The sequence below is a fragment of the Phocoena phocoena genome, chromosome 13, assembly GCF_963924675.1.
Source record: "Phocoena phocoena chromosome 13, mPhoPho1.1, whole genome shotgun sequence".
NCBI lineage: Eukaryota > Metazoa > Chordata > Mammalia > Artiodactyla > Phocoenidae > Phocoena > Phocoena phocoena.
Genome location: NC_089231.1, coordinates 22,637,078 through 22,660,742, shown reverse-complemented (window position 1 = coordinate 22,660,742; position 23,665 = coordinate 22,637,078). Strand labels below are relative to the sequence as shown.

Below are 23,665 nucleotides of genomic sequence, written 5' to 3'. Positions count from 1 at the left end.
GGCCTGCATCTAATGAATCACAGAATATTGTACAAAAGTGTTCCGCCCTAAATTTTATGAAGGTCATACTGAAGTAGATGCTCAGAGCCTGTTCATATCATGTTGCTGAGTCATTAATAGAATGATAAATTATCTTATGCTGCATATTGATAATGTTGAATGATAAGTAGCTTTTTGGCCCTTATTGTAAATTTGGGGCACTTCTGATCTGACTTCAATATCTGTGAAAGGAGATGGGAACTGTTGTTCAATATGATCACGTGACAACGGTAAACATACTGAAGCAGGGGTACTGTGGCCTTTTCCCTTCTTTACTTTCAGGGAGGTAAGTTTGTCTGAATGACTTTTTGCACTCATCAGGGTAATGTCAGGGTAGTGCAAATGGAGAAATCAGGAGATTGGGCCAGTGATTACAGGGAGAGGGGATGAAGAAAGATGGGAAGGGAGGAGTTTAGAGAGGGTGAAGTTTTTAAAGAGGGTTTGCGGGAAAGAGAAAGATTCTGGGAAAGCAGCAGCTGAATGGGACTCCGATGAGATAAATAGGAAAGCATAATTTTTAGCATTTTTTTTTTCTTTGTGTCAGTTTATTTCCACTTTCTGAAATCTTCAGAAAAGATCCAATCGAAGTTATCTTTGGCCACTGAGAACAGCAGGAAGTGGCCCAGTTCTGTATATGTACGATCACTTATGTCATTATACAAACTGTTTCTGCCACTAGTCTTTCAAGCTTCCAGGTTAATTATTGAAAAGTTTCTTGAAATTATTCCTTGGTCTTGCTCAGGTATTAGGCAGAAAGTACTGTAGCTTTAGTGAAGGTCCAAGAGTGAAGCACGTGGTCTGGCAAATTAGACACAAAAGAACTCTGGAGGATTCTGGAAAAGATGTTTCCCTGGTATAGGCAGAGGGTAGTCACGAAGAAAGGTTTCTTTCTGTCCTGACCACCCTTTGATCTAGTTTTCTGATGGTTTTTTGATGGCCCATGACCATAAAGTGACTTCCCAGGGCTGAAATGACAGCCTAGGAATGGCAGGATGGAAGGATGGAAAGACCAGGGCCCTTATGACACTGTTAAACTATTGAATTAGTTCTGTAGCGCCTACCTTTGGATTACTTGTTCAAGTCTTTTAAGCCACTATTTCTAACTGTACACTTCTTTATATTACTGACTTTTGTTAATCAAAAGTAAACTTCCTTATGGTTCAGCCTTCGACATTTAACTCTTTTCTCACATGTAGCCAAAGGCATTACTAACTGGCACACAACACATTTAAAACTTATGCTGTTTGTAACTACCTCTTCATAAGGTGCAACCAGGCAAAACAGAAACAAATGGAAGTTAGAACATATAGAAAATTGCAGTTAACATCCGTATCATCTGATTTCAAGTATCTGTATGTATCAGAACTGTTTGGCCTCATTGATTGACTTTATCATAAGCAAATGTCATAATTGAACTCAAATATAAATGTTCATGAATGAACGTTTGCAATGTGTTTGTTTTATATATTGGTATTTCAATTAAGATTTCTTTTGAAAAAAACTAAAATAATTGAAAAACTATAGTAAAAGACAAAGGGAAGCAGGGTGGTTATATATTTGTGTTTGTGTGTATGTACATGTAGTAATCATTGCATCTATCTGATCATTTAAGTTTTTTAAGCTCCAATGTGGGATCCACTGTTCTGGGGGCTAGAGATACAAAACTTAATTTCATCCAGATTCTGACATCTACAGGATTCCAGTTTGTACAATGGTGCCACAGTTCGATCACATGCTCAGGATGAAAACCAAGTAGTATTCCTTGAAAACCATCACACATACTATATGTAACACATCAGCAAATCACTTTTGCTTCACCCCCTGGGTCCAACCCCTTCTTATGCCCCTTATTTCTTTCCTTCGAGCTCATCTCGAAGGAAAGCCATCATCATCTCCACTTTTCCTTCTCTGTGTGTTCTTTTCTACATGGTAGCAAGAGTGATTTTTAAAAACCTGAAGGAGATCATGGTGTTCCCCTGTTTTCAGCTCTTCCATGGCTTTGCATCATTATTAAAAAAAGAATCCAAAGTCCTGTTCCTCGCATACAGCTTTATGATCTAACACCAGTTACCTCTCAATGTAAGTTCTACCCTCATTCAATCCGATCAGAATATTCTGGTCTCCTTGCTGTTGTCCCACACAGCAAGTTATTCCCTTCTCAGTAACCTTGCCCTTATTTTCTCACTTCAGTTGGGTGAGAAATCGGTCTCTGTTCCGAGTCACCCCAGGGAGGACTTCCCCTACACTCCTTTATATTGTTCTTTACGCTGTATTGTGTATCTATCTATTTATCATCTGTCTTCCTCACTTGAACATCAGCTCTATGAGAACAGAGACTTGGCCGTTTTAATGAATCCAAATGAATGAACGAATGAATGAACTGTGGGTGAATAGCTCATTTCTTTCTGGTCCTGATTCTGCCCTGACTGGCAACGCCTTCTGGGCCAGGTTTGCCCACTCTCTGTTTCTCTATGTTTGCATTTGTGAAATGAGGGGAAATTTCAGGCTGGAAGGGGGTGGGAGAATTTCAAGGGCTGGCCTGATGGCTCCCTTCCCGCACTGCTGGGGCAGCTCCTTCCTTTGTTTATGCATCAGCCTAGCCTGTTGCTAGGCAGAGTAGGAAGCTGGGCTGTGCGAAAGTGCTGACTAATGTAGGCGTCTCGCTCCCTATCCTACAAAGAAGAAAAGCCACCCCAGGCAAAGAGACATAGGAAGTCAGCAGTGCTCTCTTCTGGGTTGGCATCTTTTCTGCACCTTCCTCCCCCATTTCCGCTCCTCCTACCAGTAACTGAATGGGGTCCTGATGACCAGTTTCTCATTCCAAGAGAGTGAGGTAGAAAACTTAACCAGTCTGCAGGTGTTCAACATATAGTTCAGTCTGCAGGTGTTCACATTCCTCGTCTATGTGTCTTTGCACTGAGTGGCAAGAAGATTCTAGAACCGTGTACACTTGTGTCCAATTCTGGCTCTTTTCTAGCTGTGTGAGCTTGGGCAGGTGTCTCTACCTTTCTGAGCCTCAGTTATTTTGTCCACGGCACAGGAAAACTGAGACCCACCTCATATTGTTTCCACGACAGTTAAATAATGTCTAGAAGGTACTTAACATCAGAGTAGAAAAGACGGTAGTGAGCAGGTGATGGATGACTCAGCAGTATTTTGGCCCCCTTTGCCTTTCGAGCAGCCTTTAAATTCACTCTTGATGTCATTTCTGTTCAAATAAATGACCAGTCTTGTTGATGAGCATGGAACTGGGAGCTGTGGGAAATGAAGCTGAGACAAATGAAAAACAGTAGTGAAAACCTGAATACATTCATAAACTGGGACCCATTTCAACAGAAACTGTGGTCTGGACACTGTTCACAGGACCAACACTCTGAGGCTGGAGAGGCTGCAGAACCCCAGGGCGAGGTTCCTCTCTCCCTGCTTCCCACTGTGACTTCCCTCCAGGGTGAGTGAGCCCGCAGAAGCCGGGTCTGGCCTGGACTGCGGTCCCTAATCTGCAATCCCAGCCTGGCTCAGTGGGAGGTGGTTTCCCTCCTCTTCCTCACTGCTCACCCCACCCATGCACGCCCCACCCCCTCCCTGGAGGGTGACGGCAGGGGTGGGGAGTCCAGCTCGCTCGTCAGGCCTATGAGAAGGGGGCCCAATGAGCACCCCGCCAGCCTGTCCTCCCCGCAGCTCAGCTCTCCCTTACCCTTCACGTTTCGAGCTCCTTTGTGGGAGGGTGGGGTGTGGGGTGGGAGGGGTTCTGCTAAGGCACGGGAGAAGTTTTGCTAACACCTCCCCTCGATTATGGAGTTTGTCAGCAATGGAAAGCCCGTGTTAAAAGGCCAGGAGTCTGCAGGACAAAGGGAGTTTGTTTGCCTGGAAGAACTAGTCTTAGAGCCCTGGCAACGAAAGTTTTGGGGGCAGGGCTACTCTGCGGTGTCTAGTTCAGACTGAGGGCTGGGAAGGCCCTGGACCTACCAGAGAGGAGGAAGCTGGCTTCTGGGATGGGATGAGGATTTGGGATTCTAGCCAAGGAGAGAAAGGAGATAAGTCAAAGGAGCCTCTTGTGTCCTGACATGTCGAGCTCATTTCCACCTCAGGGCCTTTACACCTGATCTCCCTGGAATGCTCTCCCTCCTAAATCTGCATGACTTCTTCCTCACCTCATTCGGGGCTTGTCCAAAGGATACATAATGCCTGAGGCCTTCCTGGTACCCCTCTCTCCCAGTGTCAAGTAAGGCCCCTTTCTCCTTACTGTCCACATAGTGTCTGCAAGTGTTTTACTTGGTATATTCAACACACCTATGAAGTTCTAAGTCAATGTTTGACAAATAAAAGAATGAATTTTCTATCAGAAATTCCCCAGTTGATGGATGCATCTACTTTGTAATCAATTTCCAGACAAAAGACAGCTGTCTGAATTCAGAATAACCTGTAATAACTGAGCAGCTCATTGGCTGAAGCTTTCATTGGCTGAAAGGAATAATACTCAGATGGGCCCAACAAGTGTGGCTGGCCTCCTCTTGTGCATGGACGCTCTTTATCCTCAGGTGTTTTAGGGTCCCCCTCAAGGCGCATCTGTGGAGCTAAACATGGGCTGTTTTTCTAAAGTTATTATTAGTCTAGTGTAAAAGGAGTCGCAATCATAACTGCCCTTTTCCCTGAAACCTCCTCCTCTAAGCAAAACGATGAAGGACATTATTAGTGGGACAAGATTCACTTTTTAAACCACAGACATATGGCAAGCTTAGGTAGAGTGAAAACATTTTGCTTTAACCATCCATGTGTACTTTTAATTAAAGAACTTAAAAAAGAAATGCAGTAGAAATGTTAACTGCAGTGTCTGTGTGTCTTATCAGACTTGGGCAATTCCTTACTGATTGGATTGATTGCTGTGAGATTGTTCCACTTTGGTAGAGAGGAAAGGCAGGCAAACTGGCTGCCTCTGGCTCTTAGTGGATCCCATTTATTAAGCTGTGATTGGCTCAACCACAGAGCCAATCACATAGTAGTTTAATGCATTTACTCACAAAATATTCACTGATCCCCTTCCACATGCCGAGCATTTTGCTAGGGGTTGGGGATTCAGCAGTGACAAAAGTGACAAGCATGTCTGCCCACAGGGAGCTGCCATTCTAGTGCGGGAGACAGACAATGTCAAAATAAATGAAGTATACAGTAAGTCAGAAGGTGACCCGTAATGGAAAAAAGGCAGAGGAGCGGGGTGGAGGATGCAGTGTGAAAGGAGGTTGTCAGGGAAGCTGCAGGTGACATTTGGAATGATCAAAGACGGTCAGGGGCAGAGCTGGTGGAGGGGTGCGCTAAGCAGGGGGAGTGGCCGGGGGAAGTTCTATGCATGTTTGAAGAGAAGCAAGAAAGCCAGCGCATCTGGACCACAGTGAGCAAGGGAGTGGAATAGGGGATGAGCCGGAGAGGAAGGGGGGCCGATCACTTAGTGCTTGGGCCCCGTGGAAGGATCCTTGGGCTCTATTCTGAGTGAAACGCCAAGCCAACCCAGGGTTCCACGGTGGAGACACATGATAAGCTGGCAGTGTAAAAGGACTCCTGAAATGAATTCTTTGACAGCCTGTGTTATTTTGTTTAAAACATCCAAATTCAAATAGAGGGCTTGCAGGCGGGCATCATCCCTGGGTGTAGCGGGGAGCCCCATGCAAAACCCTATCCATGTGGCCAATACCTACCATCCTATAAAGCTTCTGTGTTTCCTCTCAGCAATGCCAAGGGCGAAAGGGTATGAGCCCTCGAGCCATCTTGGCCTCACAAGGTCAAGATTTGTCTCCCCTCCACCCTCCTTTCTGCGTCCCTGATTGAAAGGTGGAACTGGGAGTGGGACAGGGAAGCCCAGCCTGGAACATTCATGCTGATGGCCTGCTCGCAGATTCCTGGTCACAGCCAGCCTCATCCTGGAGAATCTTAGGCTAACATTGCCTGAATCATTCTTCTCTTCTAAACTTTTGGTATTGATGCAATTCTTCATTTCATAGCTCGTGATCAGCGATTTCTTTAAAACCTGGGGCACTCTGTTTAATGGGATTTTGGAGCTCTTTTGAAGTTTGGGAAGCAGCCTGGGAGATATGGTTTGGTTGCATAATGCCGAAGTTAGAATCTCTGGGGTTTTGAATTGTCATGAAGACAGTAAGGTAATGGGTCCTGGGCCAGACCTTCCTGACAAGAGATATGGGGCAGGATGGGGCAGTGAGACAGAGGAATGTAAACAGAGCTTTGGGGGATGGGGAAGCTGGAGCAGATGTATTATATGAGATCAGCTCACCTACCTCCTAACTGCGTCCCCTCAGAGGATCCAGAGGGCACTCCCTTTACCAAGGCTGGGAGAGATGCATTTGTGAGGGAGCCCCTGTGTTCTCTGTGCTGGCTCTTCTCTGTGGGCCAGAAGTGATGGTGTGGACAGCTGCCATCGAACAGGACCCCTGACTTCAGTGGGGATGATGAAACCCAGCACCAAGAGGTGGTATTTAATTGCTAAAGACAAGATGGGTGTGTTTACTGTAAGGGTTTGCAGAACCCAAGTAGTAATCAGAATAGAATGGCCTGTAGAGACATTGAATTGGCTATTAAAGCCTTACTTGATTTGCATAATGGGAAAGCTCTAGACCTGGTGAATAGAATCACAATAGAAAGTAAAAGATCAGGCTTCCCTGGTGGCGCAGTGGTTGAGAGTCTGCCTGCCGATGCAGGGGACACGGGTTCGTGCCCCGGTCCGGGAAGATCCCACATGCCACAAGAGCGGCTGGGCCCATGAGCCATGGCCGCTGAGCCTGCGTGTCTGGAGCCTGTGCTCCACAACGGGAGAGGCCACAACGGTGAGAGGCCCGCATACCGAAAAAAAAAAAAAAAAAAGTAAAAAATCCCTCAACTAATTCTCAGACTTGAGTCATTTCATAGACACAGAGCTTCTTGAATGAAGAGGAGAACAAGTCTCCTTGGAAATCCTGCTGCACAGCCGACAGTTTACACTGTGAATCTTCCTCTGACCTTCTCTAAAGGGACCTGTGGCTGCGTACTAAAGTGATGGTGCATGGGGGCAAGGGGTGTAATCAGACGGTCGGGGACGAGTGTATGCTGGAGACCCAAAGTACCACCAATCAGGTGATCAATGGAGTCTGTCTCTGGTCCATCTCACCATGGGCCCAGGGGGGGCCCTAGACCCATTCTGTGGTTATTTCTCCAGTTCCAAAAATCATAGTTGAAAAAAAATATGACCAAGTGCCCTCACATTGGTTAGAATCCTTCAACATCTCTTCCTTCAAGGTTCCTAAATGCTGAGTTTGCCCAGTGCTTAGAGCACTTCCTGTGCACAGACGACCACTCACAGACGGCTGTCTTGGGGCTGTGTCTGCAGGCTGTGACCACTCTGGCTATCTGGCTGGTTGAAGCCAAGCATGATGTAACGGACTGTAGCAAGCTGCTAAGGACAAGGAAGAAAAAACTGGTCCCAGTTCTGCCATTAGCTCCCTGTGTGTTGCTGGACAGACCACTCTGCCTTTCTGCACCTCAGTTTTCTCATCTTTAAGAGGAAAGTTTGGGCTACAAGCCAGCGATTCTTAACCTTGGTAGCATATTGGCATCCCTCATACATACTAATACAATAGTGCCTCATTATCTGTGCAAGGTATGTTCTAAGACCCTCATTGGGTGCCTAAAACCAGGGCTAGTCCTGAATCCTAGATATACTATGTTTTTTCCTATACATATTGGGTGGGCCAAAAGTTTCGTTTGTTTTTTTCTGTAAGATGGCTCTAATAGCACTTAGTTGTCTTTAACTTCATTCGAAACAATTTTGTTAGATTGTATGTGACAGCTGTCATACCAGCGTGCATTTAAAAGAAGAGTTGTCGAAATCGGTGAATTTTTGTGTGGCCATTTTAATATTGAAGATGGAAGAAAAACAAACAACGTTTTCAGCCTATTATGCTTTATTATTTCAAGAAAGGTAAAAATACAGCTGAAATGCAAAAAAAGATTTGTGCAATGTATGGAGAAGGTGCTGTGACTGATCGAACGTGTCAAAAGTGGTTTGCAAAGTTTTGTGCTGGAGATTGATTTCTCGCTGGACGTTGCTCCACGGTCGGGTAGACCAGTTGAAGGTGATAGCGATCAAATCGAGACATTAATTGCGAACAGTCAACGTTATACCACGCGGGAGATAGCCGACATACTCAAAATATCCAAATCAAGCATTGAAAATCACTTGCACCGCGTTGGTTATGTGAATCGCTTCGATGTTTGGGTTCCCCTTAAGTTAAGCGAAAAAAACCTTCTTGACCATATTTCCACATGCTATTCTCTACTGAAACGTAATGAAAATGTTCCTTTTTTAAAACAAATTGGTGATGGGTGATGAAAAATGGACACTGTACAACAATGCAGAATGGAAGAGATCGTGGGGCAAGCGAAATGAACCACCGCCAACCACACCAAAGGCCAGTAAAGAAGGTGATGTTGTGTATATGGTGGGATTGGAAGGGAGTCCTCTATTATGAGCTCCTTCCGGAAAACCAAACGATTAGTTCCAACAACTACTGCTCCCAATTAGAGCAACTGAAAGTGGCATTCGATGAAAAGCGTCCAGAATGAGTCAACAGAAAATGCATAATCCTCCATCAGGATAATGCGAGACTGTATGTTTCTTTGATGACCAGGGAAAAACTGTTACAGCTTGACTGGGAAGTTCTGATTCATCCGCTGTCACCAGACATCGTACCTTCGGATTTCCGTTTATTTTGGTCTTTACAAAATTTTCTTAATGGAAAAAATTTTCAATTCCCTGGAAGACTGTAAAAGGCACCTGGAACTGTTCTTTGCTCAAAATGAAAAATGTATTTTATTTTTGCTTAAAAAACCGAAGGCACTTTTGGGCCCACCCATACATACCTATGATAAAGTTTAATTTATAAATTAGGCACAGTCAGAGATTCACAATAACTAACAATAAAATAGATCAATTACAATAATATACTATAATGCAAGTTTGGGAGTGTAGTCTTTCTATCTGTCTCTCAAAATATCTTATTGTACTACTGAACTCAACCTTCCTGTGATGATGTGAGATGATAAAATATCTCCGTGATGAGATGAAGTGAGGTGAATGACATAGGCATTGTGACATAACATTAGGCTGTGGACCTTCAGACCACATGTCAGAAGCAGGTCACCTGGAGCAGGTGATCCTGGATTGAGCCATGATGATGTCGATGGTTGGGGACCCTGTGCTGTATGGTGCGAGATTTCGTCACACTACTGAGAACAGCATACAATTTAAAGCCCATGAGTAGTTTGTTTCTGGAATTTTCCATTTACTATTTTTGAACTGTAGTTAACTGTGGGTAACTGAAACCGCAGAAAGCAAAATCGCAGATAAGGGGGGGACTACCATACCTAGGTCCCACACTAGAGAATTTTATTTAATTGGTCTGGGGTGGGACCCTAGCACTGACGATTTTAACATCTTCTCTGGCAATTCCATTGTGCACTCAGGATGAGCCCCATGGGATGAGTCACCCCCAAGGTCCCTTCCCACTCTGAGAGGTTGAGTCTCCACAATGTTCCTCCCTGAGAGAGAGAAAGAGCGTCTGACACATTTGGAGTCAAAGATCCAAAGGGCCTTTAGAGGAGGAGAGTCTGAAAACCCCTATTTCCCAAATTAAAATCTGCAATATTTTTCCTCTTAGGGAGACATGTGACTGACCAGACCACAGAGAGGTTGGGCTGGAGAAGAGCCCAAATGTTTGTTTCAGCCATTTCAATGACATTTTGCAGGGCGGCTCAAAGATTTGTCCATGGTGTTTGCCTGTGTCCTAGACACGGGCCAAAATCTGTCCTTGTGTTTACTGTGTACCTTGCCTTATCCCTGTTATCAATATCTAGATTCAGAGAGAGACCCAGACCTTGGCTTACTGATGGATACTCTCACTTCTGTGTCGTTTCTACCTTCATCTCTGCACAGCCTATAAAAAGGGCTCCCATTCTATGAATAGCAGGATTGGTTCTAGTTTTTGAGCCTGGCTCAACCATAAAATAGCCGTGTGACCTTGAAGAAGCACCTTGTTCTCCTTGGGCCTCCATCTTTTAAATGTGTAGCTCCAAAGTGTCTTACAGGTGAAATGACCTATGGTAAGAAATTTTATGAAACCTTGCTTATCCAACCAGAATGTTAAGCTGAGCTGCTTTTCCGAAGCAAAATGGACTCCAAGCTGTCGCCAGCTTATTGTGCTCATTGGTAGCGGAAGTGGATTTAAAGAGACCATCTTTCCAATTTGGTCAACCTCAAAAGAACGGTCAGCCTTTTCCACCGGCCCAGTCAACAACAAACACAGCTTTGAAGCACTTAGCGCTAGGGCTGCTAGGTGGCGCTGTTTCCCCAGATTTCCAGGGAGTCTACGCTTTAGCAGATGGCTGTTGGTGAATTAACAATTAATGTCCACTGTGTCAGCCTGAGCCTGCAGAAAATATGTTATACTCCAGAAACTGCAGAGAGCTGAGATTGCTCAGAGACGTGCTGCTGCCAACCTGGTTCTCTGCTGGCCAAGAATGTAATCATACACAGCCTGTCCCGTCCACAAATTTGTCCCACAAACAAGGGACATTAATAACAAGGGTAAATAAGGAATATTATAATAAATGATTTGTATACTTGTCTTCTTAGCCTTATTGCATTTTATTTTGGAAATTTTCCCTGCATATAATAGCTAAGAAACAATTGCCACTGGGCAGGAGAATTCACTTTCCAACAGCTTAAAAAAGAAAATCACCAAATGAGATACATGGATTTTTCCTCTGAATCCATATGGACGCTTATAGGGTATCCCAAATGGGGGTGCGAGGGCTGTGATGGCAGGCAGAAGAGATTTCTTGTATTTTCCTGACTTTTCTTTTTCTATAAAAAGGCCATCTGAGTCAAGGACTTAGGCTCTTCTGCTATCACTTCTTCATCAGAGGCAAAGATGTTCTTCGTCACACAAGGAGCTAGGGAAGGCAGGAAGAGGGAAGGGCAAAGAAGTTGTTTGGCCCATTTTTAGCTCTGCTTCCTGCATATTTTCCCTTTAATGTTTGTAAACTTCATTATTTCCATTGATGCCTTTCCACCGAAAGGCGAACTCCACCTGAATAGCAGAATTTGGGGTGAGGAGGGTGTCAAAGGTTCTGCTTCCCTGCCTGTCTCCCATGGCATGTTTTTCTTGTAGAAATGGCCATGCTGAGGGGCAGTGAGAGGCGCAGTGGCTGGGTAGGTCAGGAGAACCACAGGGCAGTTCTCTTTTGCAGGCCAGGGACATGCCTTGAAATATAAAATATCTGCACCTCCAGAGCAGACCCCTACACCCTGCCTCCCTCACTGGCTCCCGACTTCTCCCTTGCCCAGAAACAGCAATTTGTCAAAATTAAGTCCTCAGCTGCCTCCCCCTCCCCCTGCCACGCCCTTTGTAGCTCACATTTGTAGGCTGGGGAGACAGAAAGAATGAAACCCATGCATTTTCTTCATGTTTCCCTTCTAGTTTAATTCTACCTTTCATGAATTCATAGTGTGCATTGTTTAGGTTTAGAAAAATGTTCCCAGTGCCAACTCTTCTGGTGTGAATCCAAAAAAAAAAAAAAAAAAATCAGTTTCAATCAAGAGCAACTCAGGCTGGTAGAGGGGATCCTTGGGGCGGGGGAGTGGCGGGGCTTGCATCACTGAGAAGCAGAGCATCTCCCCTCCTGGCAGGGAAACGCGAGGCCCCTTGACCCCAGGCGCCAATTACTATTTTAACCATCCTTCCGCACAGCCCCAGAGGCAGCTGGAAAGGAAACCGTGCGCTGGGACTTCCCACAGCGTCTTGCTGGCTCCCTAAGGCTGCCAGGCATTTGCCCATCTGGTGAGGCCTCCAGAGCAGGGGGCCTAATTAGGCATCATCTGGCCACCTGAGAAGGTTCGGTGGGCCTTCCCCGGCTCCCCTCCTGCACGCAGGACTCCATTCTCCCAGCTGCAGGTCTCTGGAGCTTGCTTGGTAGAGCAGCTGCCCTGGCTAATGACTGGACAGCAGGGTCCCCAGGTGGCTGCCTCAGACTGGAGGGGATGGGCAGAGAGAGGGCCAAGGAACATAAAGGGACAGGGAGGGGGACAATATGAGGGGTGGTCAGAGAGGGGTCGGAGGGAGAGGAAACAGAGAGCATTAGATGAGCATCACAATTCAGATCTCTTGAGATGGAAGACAAGCTGACCTGACTTGCAGCAAGAGAGCTGGTCCCATAGGGGGTCCCATCCATGAGAGAAGCCCCTGTCCCCCCCATTCTCCATCCCACCTCCCACCACACCATGATATTCTCTCTTCCTGCCCTCTACTGCCCTCAGCACCAGGCTCTAACCAACAGTTTTTCACTAGGAGAACATGGCCTTACAGCCCTACTTTTGGGGACAGGCTGTGGGAAGAGGATATTGTTAAACTCAAAATTATTCTTTGCTTGTGTTGGACTTTTAGGCATGCAGGGGTGTCTGCGTTTTAAGATATTTTGCATCCTGGGCTCCCTACACCATGGCAGGAGCCCAGAGAGTTGGGCAGTTGTTGACATGCAAGCCAGGCTCTGCTGATCACTTCTTAGGCATTTTCCCTTTGTTTCCTGGGCAATCACACCCTTAGAGTAGGACGTATGACAAATGTTAAAATGACAAAAATATTGGGACAAATTTAGGGGAAACAGATGGAAAGTAAAATGATCCATGAAGGGTTGTGTCGGCAAAAGGGGCAACCTCCTGGTCACGGATGGCCTGCTGTCAGTTGAACCCGTGCTCGCTAGAAAGCTGGGCTGAGCCACCAAAACTCTTAATTCTATGGATTTCTCTCTGATAATGTAGGATTGTTTGAAGAAATAAGATTGTGTAAGTGAGCGGAGCATCCCTGGACTAGGGCAAAATGAAGTTTAGTTTCTGGTCCTGTTATATCTGGGGTTTTGACCATGGGTTACTCATTGTGTTTCCTCTCTCCTCCAGTGTTCCCATTGGAAAATGTAAGAGAACACTTCTTTTAGTGTGCTTAGAAGTTACCATTTTCTGAGCATATTAGAGGTTAGAATGTTACGTTTCTACATTTGGTTTAGCAGGGCTCAAAGGGGAATAGTTTTCCCCCCACCTACCTCCCGAACTGCCACAATGCGAATGAAGGGTGTTTTGCTCCAGGAAAGGAAAACTGGTGTATGGAGAAGAGCTGTTTTGAGACTTGTGTGCCCCGAACAGCAGAAGGGCGGGCTGTACAGATGTGCACAAGTTATTGACAGCTGTAGCAAGAATTGGAAAGGTGGTGGGATTTTCAAGCTTGGCAGGAAGATAATCTCATAAAGGTTTTGAAGACTTGTCTGGTTCCCTCATAACTGTCTGCCCATCCTTGTGAATCCAGGACTGATCCGGGAAGCCTCAGCCTCAGGGATTTGGATCCATCAAAGGAGATTCACAAGGGTGAGCAAGTCTTTCCAGAACACTCGAATCCTTTGATTCCATTAGTTGTGGGCTGTAGTCACCTTTGTCTCCTCCAAAGGACCTCTGGGCATAAATCACAGGGACACAGAGTGAACCCAGCTAGAAGCAGAGGGGAGCAAATGGGTGTCCGCTTTCAGCTGGGTGTACAATGGTGGGAAGTTGAATTTTTCAGTCTCAGAGTAAGAGTGATTGTTTTAAAGTACGCTGGAGCCAAGATAAATCTTAGAGGATAATTGATACTGTTTTCTGCAGGTCACCAAGCACCCCAGCTTTGTTCTCGAGTTCCAATAGAAAATGACTAAATCTTTGATTAAAGCCTACAGATTCTGCAGGAGGATTTGGGGGCCTCAAGAGTTGATCTGGCCCAGCATGTCACTCTGGTGGGCACCTCTCCGGTGTCTCAGAGGGATGAAAACCAATCCCCTGCTTGACTAACCTCCAGTAAAATTTGCCCAGTGCATTCCGTTGGGGACAGCTCAAGGGCTTAGAGGATAGTTCCTTATTTTGAGCTGAAACCTGCTTCCTAGAAATTTCTGCTCACTAATCCTAGTTCTGCCCTCTGGAACTACAGGGGATAAATATAATCCCTTTTTCGGATGAAAGCTCTTCAGATAGTTGAAGCTGGTGATCACATTCCCTAAGTCTTCCTTTGAACAAGACATGCATTCCAAGTACCGCATGGTATCAGCCTCCCTCACCAAACATCCTGCTGTGGACATCATCTGGGTTTTCAGCATTTGCATCAGTCAGACTCCAGAAAGGAAGATAGAAATACTATCAACATTTCCAGTAGAGGGAACTTAACATAGGAGCTTTTTAACATAGCTACAGAAGGACAAAGTGGGCAAAAAGGCACATGTGAGATAACCCAGACATTCGTAATTACAGGAAGCAGCTACCATTCCTAGAGGTGGAGAATGAATGAGAGGATGTGTCCCAGAGACCAGAATCACAGAGGAGGGCCACCCAGGGGGCCACGGTGAAGGTCCCATGGCTGTGCTGGAACCTCTGAAGGGCTGCCTTCTTACTGATGCTGGGACCACCAAGGCTGTGTCAGCACTCTTGCTGTGCTTGCAGCCAACTAACCCCCTTATTTACATAAAGCAGGTGAGGCCAAACCTGTATTTTTGAAAATGAGTGTTTGACTGAAGTTCAGGTCTTTAGTGGGTCTATTTTTTTTCTTGCTTTTCCTGCACACTGCCCCTTTCTTCTGATAACTGTGCCCTTCCTTTTCCCTTGGGGAAATTGCCTCCTCCATCCACATGACCCCAGTAGTCCTGGTCACAGGACAGGGGGCAATGAGACAAGATTTGAAACTTGGGCAGAGACACAGAGGGACAGATGGCCAGTGGAACTGAAGCTGTTGATGGTACTTCCTGCAGAAGCTGTGTCTGGGTTCTCTACTGAGCTCCCTGGAGCTACTCTGACCGTGGGCCTTCCCAAGACCTGGTTGTTTGACTTTTCTGCTATGAAAGCCCTACCCAGTAGCCTTCCTATAAAGTCCTTTCTGGCTTTGTCAGCCAGGGTCTATTTCTATTACTTACAAAGAACCTGGAATGATATGCCATCTTTACCTGTATTCCCAAAGGCAAGAAGATGACATCTGACTTGGTGGAAATCTAGCAAATATTGACTCTAAAACCAGCCTCCATCTTTCTGTCCTCAAATATATTAGAAGCACAATGAGTTATTGCCAACCTGGAAAGTAAATGTCTCATGGGGTAAGAGATAGATCCTTAGTGCTATAGAGTTCCAAAATCTGTGATGCAGATAAATGTATGGAAATCCGATCTGGAAAAGGATTTTGATGTGACTACTTTGATTTGGTCATATCGAAATGGGTGCATCAAAATATAAACACACCTTTTGTCGTGCCCTAGCAACGTGAATAATGAATGTCGCAACGCCTCATCTCACCCCTGAACCTGACCTTATTGCCTCTCTAAAATTCACTCAGAAGTGGGATGAAGATCAGGAAGTGAGTGTGTATGTAATTATGTTAATTGGCACTTGAGGAAAATTCTTTAAATTGTTTCACTGGGCTGTCAAAATATCTTCAAAACAGTTGCATCAAAATATGTAGCTGATTTCTGTATATATGAGTCATTAAAAATGTGCCAAATATATGGTTTATGTAAGAAAAGCATACCCCAGCCCCCCTTACCACACAGTACGTTTCTTCAGACAGAATTGAGTTCATCAACAGCGTATACATTCAGTCATTCAGCTAGTTAGGAAACTTCCTTACTTAACCGGCATTCAGTCCAAGTTTATCTATATTGTCCATAGGGATTAGTTTGACAATGGCGTCTTGAAATCTTGACCCAGTAAAGTGTTGGCTTACCTTCATAGCCTCTCAACACAGAAACAAGATTCCGTTGGTAAAGCTTGCCTTATAAGAATGATATTGGCACACGCAATTATGTTTAATTATGATCTTTTAAGTATTAAAAGACATTTACTCTTTAAAAATTGGCCTGGTCTTGATTTCCATTAGGAAAGCCGTAAAAGGAGGACCACTGACTGGCTGCCCTTCTCAGCATCCAAAGCCCTGCCACGCTTGTCCTCCAAGGCGGCCTGACTAGGGCTCTGGCCACGTGGTCACCTGCCCCTCAGATCCATTCATCTTTTGCTACGGGGGCCCCCCGACAATATGATGGAACGTTCTATGAATTTCATAGTTATTGCCTTAAACCCTCAAAGATAAATGAGTTTCTGGAAAATATTAGTAAAACCATTCATCTTTAGACAGCCTACTCTGATTTGGTTGGATTCTGGAGTGCAGAATTTGGAGGCATAATGGATAAAGTGTTTCATGTTTGGAAGTATGATAGTTTTGCTCCTTGAGCTGAAGTTCAGAAAGGCTCGGCCAAGAATAAAGAATGCCAAGAACAATTTCTTATTCCAAATTTGGCTCTCATTGACAAGCAAGAGTTTGAGATTATTTATGGGGTACCATAGTGCAAACTAGAAAAAAAAATACCAAAGGAGTCTATGAGCCAGTTATTTTCCAGACGAAGCCTGCTGGGCCAGCTCTGTGGGGTGATGAGTTTAAAACGGTGGTGGATGCCCATGTTGATTTAGGCTACACAGAATTGGTTGGAGTTCTCCACCCAGAATACAGAGCACCCAGCAGAGTTCATGTTCTTTGGTGAAATGAGAGTGCAGATATTCATGCAGCTGGGGACATCAGTCTCATGAGGACCTCACACTTGTGGTCACTGGGAAAACGTCAACTACCAAGTGTCACAGCAAAGTATGCTTCTGATTCCTATGTCATTTTTACCGTTGAAATCTCTTTCTGCTGAAATATGAAGCATTTCATTAACTGCTCTAAGATGTGTCTGCAAATGGGCTTAGATTCTCCCAAGAGAGTCTCACTTTTATTTGAAGGAGGTGGTAAGTTAATTAGCTATGTCCCTTGAACTTCTGAAAACCACCTCTGTCCTTTGTCACTACCACTTCAGGAGATACTTCTGTTCATTTCCCCCACGGCGTTTCAGTATCTGTTATACGTTAGAAATAGTTGCCACTACTTCATGATCTTGGTTTTGCATGTGTTTCGAAATAACTCTCCTATATTTTGACAACCTTTTGCTTTATAACATTTTTTATATTCAAATGATACATTCCCATACCTGTGACAATATTTTATTTTATTTATTTTTTTGTATCTTTTTTTAACATCTTTATTGGGGTATAATTGCTTTAAAATGGTGTGTTAGTTTCTGCTTTATAACAAAGTGAATCAGTTATACATATACATATGTTCCCATATCTCTTCCCTCTTGCGTCTCCCTCCCTCCCACCCTATCTATCCCACCCCTCCAGGCGGTCACAAAGCACCTACCCGATATCCCTGTGCCATGCGGCTGCTTCCCACTAGCTATCTACCTTACGTTTGTTAGTGTGTATATGTCCATGACTCTCTCTCGCCCTGTGTGACAATATTTTAACATTATTTGTACACTATGTCTACCTTTTCATTATGTCTGTTTTTTTCTGAGATTTTTAAACAATTTTTTTTGTCCAGTAAAGTTTATTTTGTGATATCAAATGTGATTCATAAAAATATTATGTCAAATATATTTCTTTACTTTGGAAAAGCACAGTATCATATGTGTCATATTATTAATTATGGTTTCAACATTAATTGTTAGACACTCTGACTTGGAAAACAATGTGATTAGGTCTCGGTGTTAAAAAACTTCAAAAGACTTGGTTTATATGCTGAATGTCTTTATTTAGAATTAATTTTGCTAAATTTTACTTCATTTTTGATCACTACTTAACAAAGATACTTGGGCCATCTATTTGTCTTAAAGAGATCTTTATGCTTGTGGAAATGCTTGCCCTAATAAAAGTCTATATATCCGTAAAAAATATTTCCAGGTCTTGATACTTTTCATCTTTCTGTAATCCATCTGTTGCTTGTTTTTAAAAATTGGAGCATGTATCTGTTCTCTAAATTCTCCCAAACTCTCCAGCACTCACTGCAGCGGGGCCTGTGAACTTGGACTCATTTGAGGGGCTTGGTGTTTTCTTATTGTCTCCTTGCCTACCTTAGGTTTCAGTTTCCTACAAACCATATTTGTTCAAGCCTTCCCAGTTTGAAGATCACTTTCCTCGACAGAGAAAGCAAGAAAGAAGCCACATTGTCCTGTTTTTCTCTGTTAGCTTTCAACATGACACCATCTGCCCCTGAGCATGGGGCCCTTCCATTCCTCATTCTTCTTCCTGCTCTGAACTCAGCTCAAAGCCCCCTTTCAGTGCCCTGACACTGTCTTTTTAAGACTCAGGGCAATTTCAACTCTGTTTATCCTGGTTATCACTAAGACTGGCTAGTATTCCTTGGTTATAAGTGCTTCTTTTCATATTTCAGGCATTTCTTTTAAAATCTGAGATCAAGAGCTCTCTGCATAGTCTTTGTTTGTTTGCTTTTTTTAAAGACACTTTTCCTTTTTCTTCTTGATCAGTGTCCTTTTTTGTTATGGACTGAATATTTATGTCCCCTAAAACTCATATACTGAAATCTAATTCTTAATGTGATGGGATTAGGAGATGGAGCCCTTAAGGGGTGACTAAGTCCCGAGGGTGAAGCCCTCATGAATGGGATTCGTGCCCTTATAGGAAGAGGTCAGGGAGCTAGATGACCTTTTTTGTGCTATTTGAGGATACAATGAGAAGTTGGCAGTCAGCAACTCAGATGAGGGTTCTCACCAGAACCCGACCATGACTTCCAGAACTGTGAGAAATAAGTTTCTGTCATTTATAAGCCACCCAGTCTGTGGTACTTTGTTATAGCAGCTCAAACAAACTAAGACGTTAGTGATTGTTCTGATAGAATTCTTTTATGTGAACCTTTCCTCTTTTAACCATTTTAACTTTTATAGTGTCACCAAGGAGTCATACCTACCTTTTCTCTGAACTTTTACAAACGATTTTTTCCCTAAAGCCTAGAATTTATGTCTAATTATGGACAATGCTTCCTTCCTTCTTTGGCTGTTAATAGTTCTACCATGATGACAGACACTTTATCCAAGTGTTCATTTCACTATACTAGGCTGGTTGTGCCTAGCGGTTAGTAAGAAGGTTGTATGTCATAGTTGAAAGGGCAGGGACCTCTGAATTTGGTAGCTCTGAGTTCAGAAGTCCAGAGACCTGCTGATGATCTTGAACAATCTACCTGACTTGTCTGATTCAGAGGGTTAAAAAACTGGGTCAGTTGTACAGCTTTGCAAGGATGCTTTTAAAATCATAAAGAATGCACAGTGACATTAGCCATTGTTATTACTGCCTGAATAATGTTTTTGATCTTCTGGTAATCTTTCTTGCTCCAGCATATGTGCTAATATATGCGTGTGAGTTCATAGTGTGGTGTGAATAAGTTAAAATTATAATAGGTAACATTAGGGTTGAGGTATAGACATATTGGTGACAAATAGCATACTGGTTGAGCACTCAGGTTCTGAAGCCAAACTGACTCAGAGTCCTGCAGTGCCACATATTAGCTTTGTGATCTTGAGCAAATGGCTGGAACATTCTGTGTTCTCATTTCTTTATCTACAAAACAGCTCTAATTCATGAACTTACTGAAAAAGATTTAAATGAGTAAATAGATGTAATTGCTTAGAACATCACCTGGCACATAGCCAGCACTTAATAATGTTAGCTCTCATTATTATCATGCTGAGGATGGCATTGGATGAACACAGAGCCAGAAGCACCAGCATTCCTGTGTCAACCAGAGTATCTGAAGCAAAACTGAGAAACCCTTAGAGATCAACAAGTTTACAGAAACGAACATAAGGAAGTTACTGAAAAATGTTGACAAAAAGCTGAGATTGATGTCATTCCATTGGCAAACATATGGACACTTTTGCAGGAAATGTTTTCTGAGTCACGAGGCTGTAAGAGATTGGCTTGTAAGGGCAGCTGAACCTTGACCATTAAGGGATGTATCTTGCTGAATCACTAGAGCGCTCATCTTAGTGGGCTCTACAGGTGCCCCCTGCCCTCTTAGGAAACTGGAGGTGTGCATCATTCTCCATGATGGGTTGTCAGTGGACACATGGGTGGGCAGTTATACATCTCTATAAATCCTTCTCTCTCTTTTTGTTTTTTGGCAGTCAGTCCATCCAGCTTTTAAAATATGGGTCCTCATATTGTGAGATTAAAATCAGGGAGAGTTGCAAAGAGGAGAGGCACTTAAAAACAAGGTCATTGACCTTCAGGACTATTCCCTAGACTCTAAGGGAACAAAACATTGCTCAGAGTTGGACAAACATGTTTTCAAGTTTGAGAAACTCTCCTCAGGGAATGGGGTTGTTTGCCAGACAGAGGGAGACAGATAAACCGTTGTCCCTCTTCCCTCAATCTCATAGTTACTCAGGAGGTTGACTCAAAAACTGATAACCTAATGCCCTTTACTTTCAAAACATGGTCACTGAATACCAAGTCTTTTGTCACATATGGTTTTTCTAACTTTTCTCTTCTACTGTAATGGGACTCAACAAATTCCCTAAATCTCTACCTAGGCTAGCTGATCAGTGTAGCTGATGGTTAGAGAGAGCTTGCTGTCACTGGACTGTCAGGGTCTAAATCCTGTCTCTACTATTTCCTACTTGTTACATCTTGGCCAAGCTTATGTCATTTTAAAACTAGGCACAGTAATAATAATACCTCGCCTAAAATATTTGGATAAGGATTAAATGAGTTGATACCATGACTGCACACAGTAAGCACTCAGCAAAGTTCACTTTATCCTTTGAGGTCTATCGAGGAATTGGGGATTACAAGCCGAGAAACTTATCTTTGTTCAGGAATTCCTCTCTCTGTCTCCCATATGTATTCTTGTTTATCTAAAGTAATATATGAGGTGGATTTTTGGGAGATTCTGGCCTGTTTAAACTCAGACTCTACATAAGGTGGAATGAATTCAAAATTATATGGACTCTTTAGAGCTGATTCAAAACACTATTTCTCTAGCAGCCCCTCCAGTGACTCTGAATTGTAGGGTGAGTCCCATTTCTTGTTGCCCACTGCATGTGTGGCTCAAACTTCATCTGCTGCCGATGGATTGACATCAGATTTTGTATTTCTCTCTCCTGTTTTATCTGAATAAATCTTTTGTTCTGAAGTGTATTACCTGATCACTGGAGACACTGTATGCTCAGAATTTTTCTTGTGTCCTCCAGATTTGGCATATAAAAGGCAGACTGTTCGGTGTAATTTTTTAAAATGCACAAGCATTGAGTCAGGTTGCCTGTGTTAAGGCCTGGCTCCTCTCTTTATTCTGCTCCATGATGCAATGTAATTTTTTTCAACTCTCTGAACCTTGATTTCATCTATAATATGAGAATGATTGAGAGGAATTAAATGGCATAAACCTAACATGCTCAAGTGCCTGGACTAAAGCAGATGCTAGACAAATGTTGGCTCATAATCAGTATCGGTGGACCCCCTCCTCTATCGGTCGGACGACCTGAGCTCCACCCACCCTCTTGGTCCTTAATCAATTGACAGTCAATTAGTGGTCAGTTTCTGATATCTTATTGTATCAGCCTTGGGTTTTGGTTGGACCCCGAAGACCTTTTTTAGGGTCATTCTTAACTCTCAGGAGTTCTTAATCTATATAGTGTATAAATGATACCCAAGTGCTTAAAAAAATGCAAACTCCAAAGCCCTATTGTGAACAATCCTGATTAGTTAATTCTGAGAAAGGGCTCAGGGATCTGCATTTCCAGCAAGAACTAGGCGATGGCACCAGGTGACTGTGACGTAAGTGCTGCAGGAAACATACTTGGAGAAATTGCCAGTGAGGTTATTATATCTTATAAATAAACTCCCCACTTGTTGTGTTCAAAACTGCCTCCTAAGCAGGGGTTCTTAACCTTGGGTGCATACTTGGGCTTCAGGGACCCTGTGGGCTCCCTGAATTTGAAGGCAAGTCATGTGTATATGCATTTCTTTGGGGGAGAAGTTTGAGCTATAGCTTTCATTTTACATGTGTTCTTGAACCCTTTCTCCCACTGACCCCTCCCACCAAAACCAAACCAAACCAAAACAAACAAAACAGAAAACTTAAGAACTATATCTCCAGGGTCCAGGCTATTTTCCACTCCAGTCTTCAGGGTCTTTCTCCAATAACCAACCTGATAGAGCTGTGTCAACAACTAGTTATCCCCTCAGGGACTGATCTCACCCCTCCAGAATCTAATTGGTTTTTATTGCCAACAGGTGGTCCTTCCTCTTCAGGCACAGCTGCATGCCATAGACAGGAGCAGAGCATGCAGATGTGGCTTATCTGGCTTCTCTTCAGCTGTTCTCCAATCAGTCTGTGCCCCTGCTGAGCTCAGGTCTCGGAGAAACCCTGCTATGGTTTCTGTATGGGCCCTACAAGGTGCCCAAAGATGGCGGTCTGTCAGGTCTTCTCTGGATTGAAAGTTGCCAAGGTCAACTGTCAGGAGTTCTGTTTTTCACAAGAAGCGCATAAAGTATCTCCAAAAGAGTCTAAACCATCTACCCTGGGGAAGGGCTGAGCCCCTCTGTTGGCATGGTTATTCTCTCTCTGGGGAATCTGGCCACACTGCAGCTCCCTCGGGCACTGGGCTTAAATCAAGGTAAGATTTCCCTTTCTCTTTACCAGGGAACACAGTGCAAACAAATCAGATCCCTGGGGGATGATTGGAGAGCTTGCTTGCTGCTTGTATTCACGGTCCCCTAAATTCTCCTTTCTCTGCTGTAAGCTTGTGAGGTGGGACCAACCTGGACCCATGATTATTTAAGTACCTTGTCTCCTAAGCTCTTCTCTTGAGAGAGAAATATCAAAATCACCCCTCCACCACCACCACCACCACCACCAATGCCTGATTCTCCATTTATGAGAGTACTGTTTCCCTTCTACTGACCTTCTGCACTGTCCCAGGCTTTGGGACATCTATAAATGGCTCCAGGGTGTTTGCTGACAATGCCTGCAGGCATGTGTTCTTCCTCTGGGCAGATCTTCTTTGTTGCAGTCTTCAGACCTGATTACATCTGGATTTCATGTTGCAGGGTACTGGGGAGGAGGGACATGGAGGGGGGCAATGGGATACTGGTGTGGCCAAGCAGCTCTACCTGATGGCCCTGGTGATCTTTGAGCCCACCCAAGTCGCCACTTCTTTAGCCCCTTTTTGTCCTTCATTGTGAAAGCTTTCCTGGAGAAGTCCAGCGTTGATTCCTATACTGCTGGTGTCTACCTGGCTGGTAAAAATAGCACGCTGAGACTGGAGATGGTGAAGGGCCTTTTGTATTCACTCCCATCCCTTCAGTCACTCTGTTCTCCTGCCTAGTAACTTATTCTGTACAAAGAGCTTAGCAGCACTGGGCTCTGGAAGAGAGCAGGTGAATATGGTGATATAAAATGCTAGCAACAGCAGATGGCAGGAAGAGATTCTTTGAAATTCACACGAGCAGTTGCTTCTCCTGGTGGGTTTTTATTATTAAATTCATTTCCATCATTTGACTGGATAGGGTCTATCTTCATGCTCGCTTAGCATGTGCTAAGTCATCTTGCTTTTAATATCTGAAACAAGGAGCTGTTCATTATACCAATTATAAATATAGCCAGATGGTCCCACGTGTAATTGTCAACTCAGTTACGTGGATGTA

At 44.0% G+C, this 23,665-nt stretch overlaps 1 pseudogene; it reads left to right on the top strand.

The window, feature by feature from the left end:
• The window catches only part of LOC136132506 (protein NipSnap homolog 3A pseudogene), a 106,660-nt pseudogene extending 89,832 nt beyond the window's left edge, over positions 1-16,828 (top strand).
• The last annotated feature ends 6,837 nt before the right edge of the window (positions 16,829-23,665 follow it).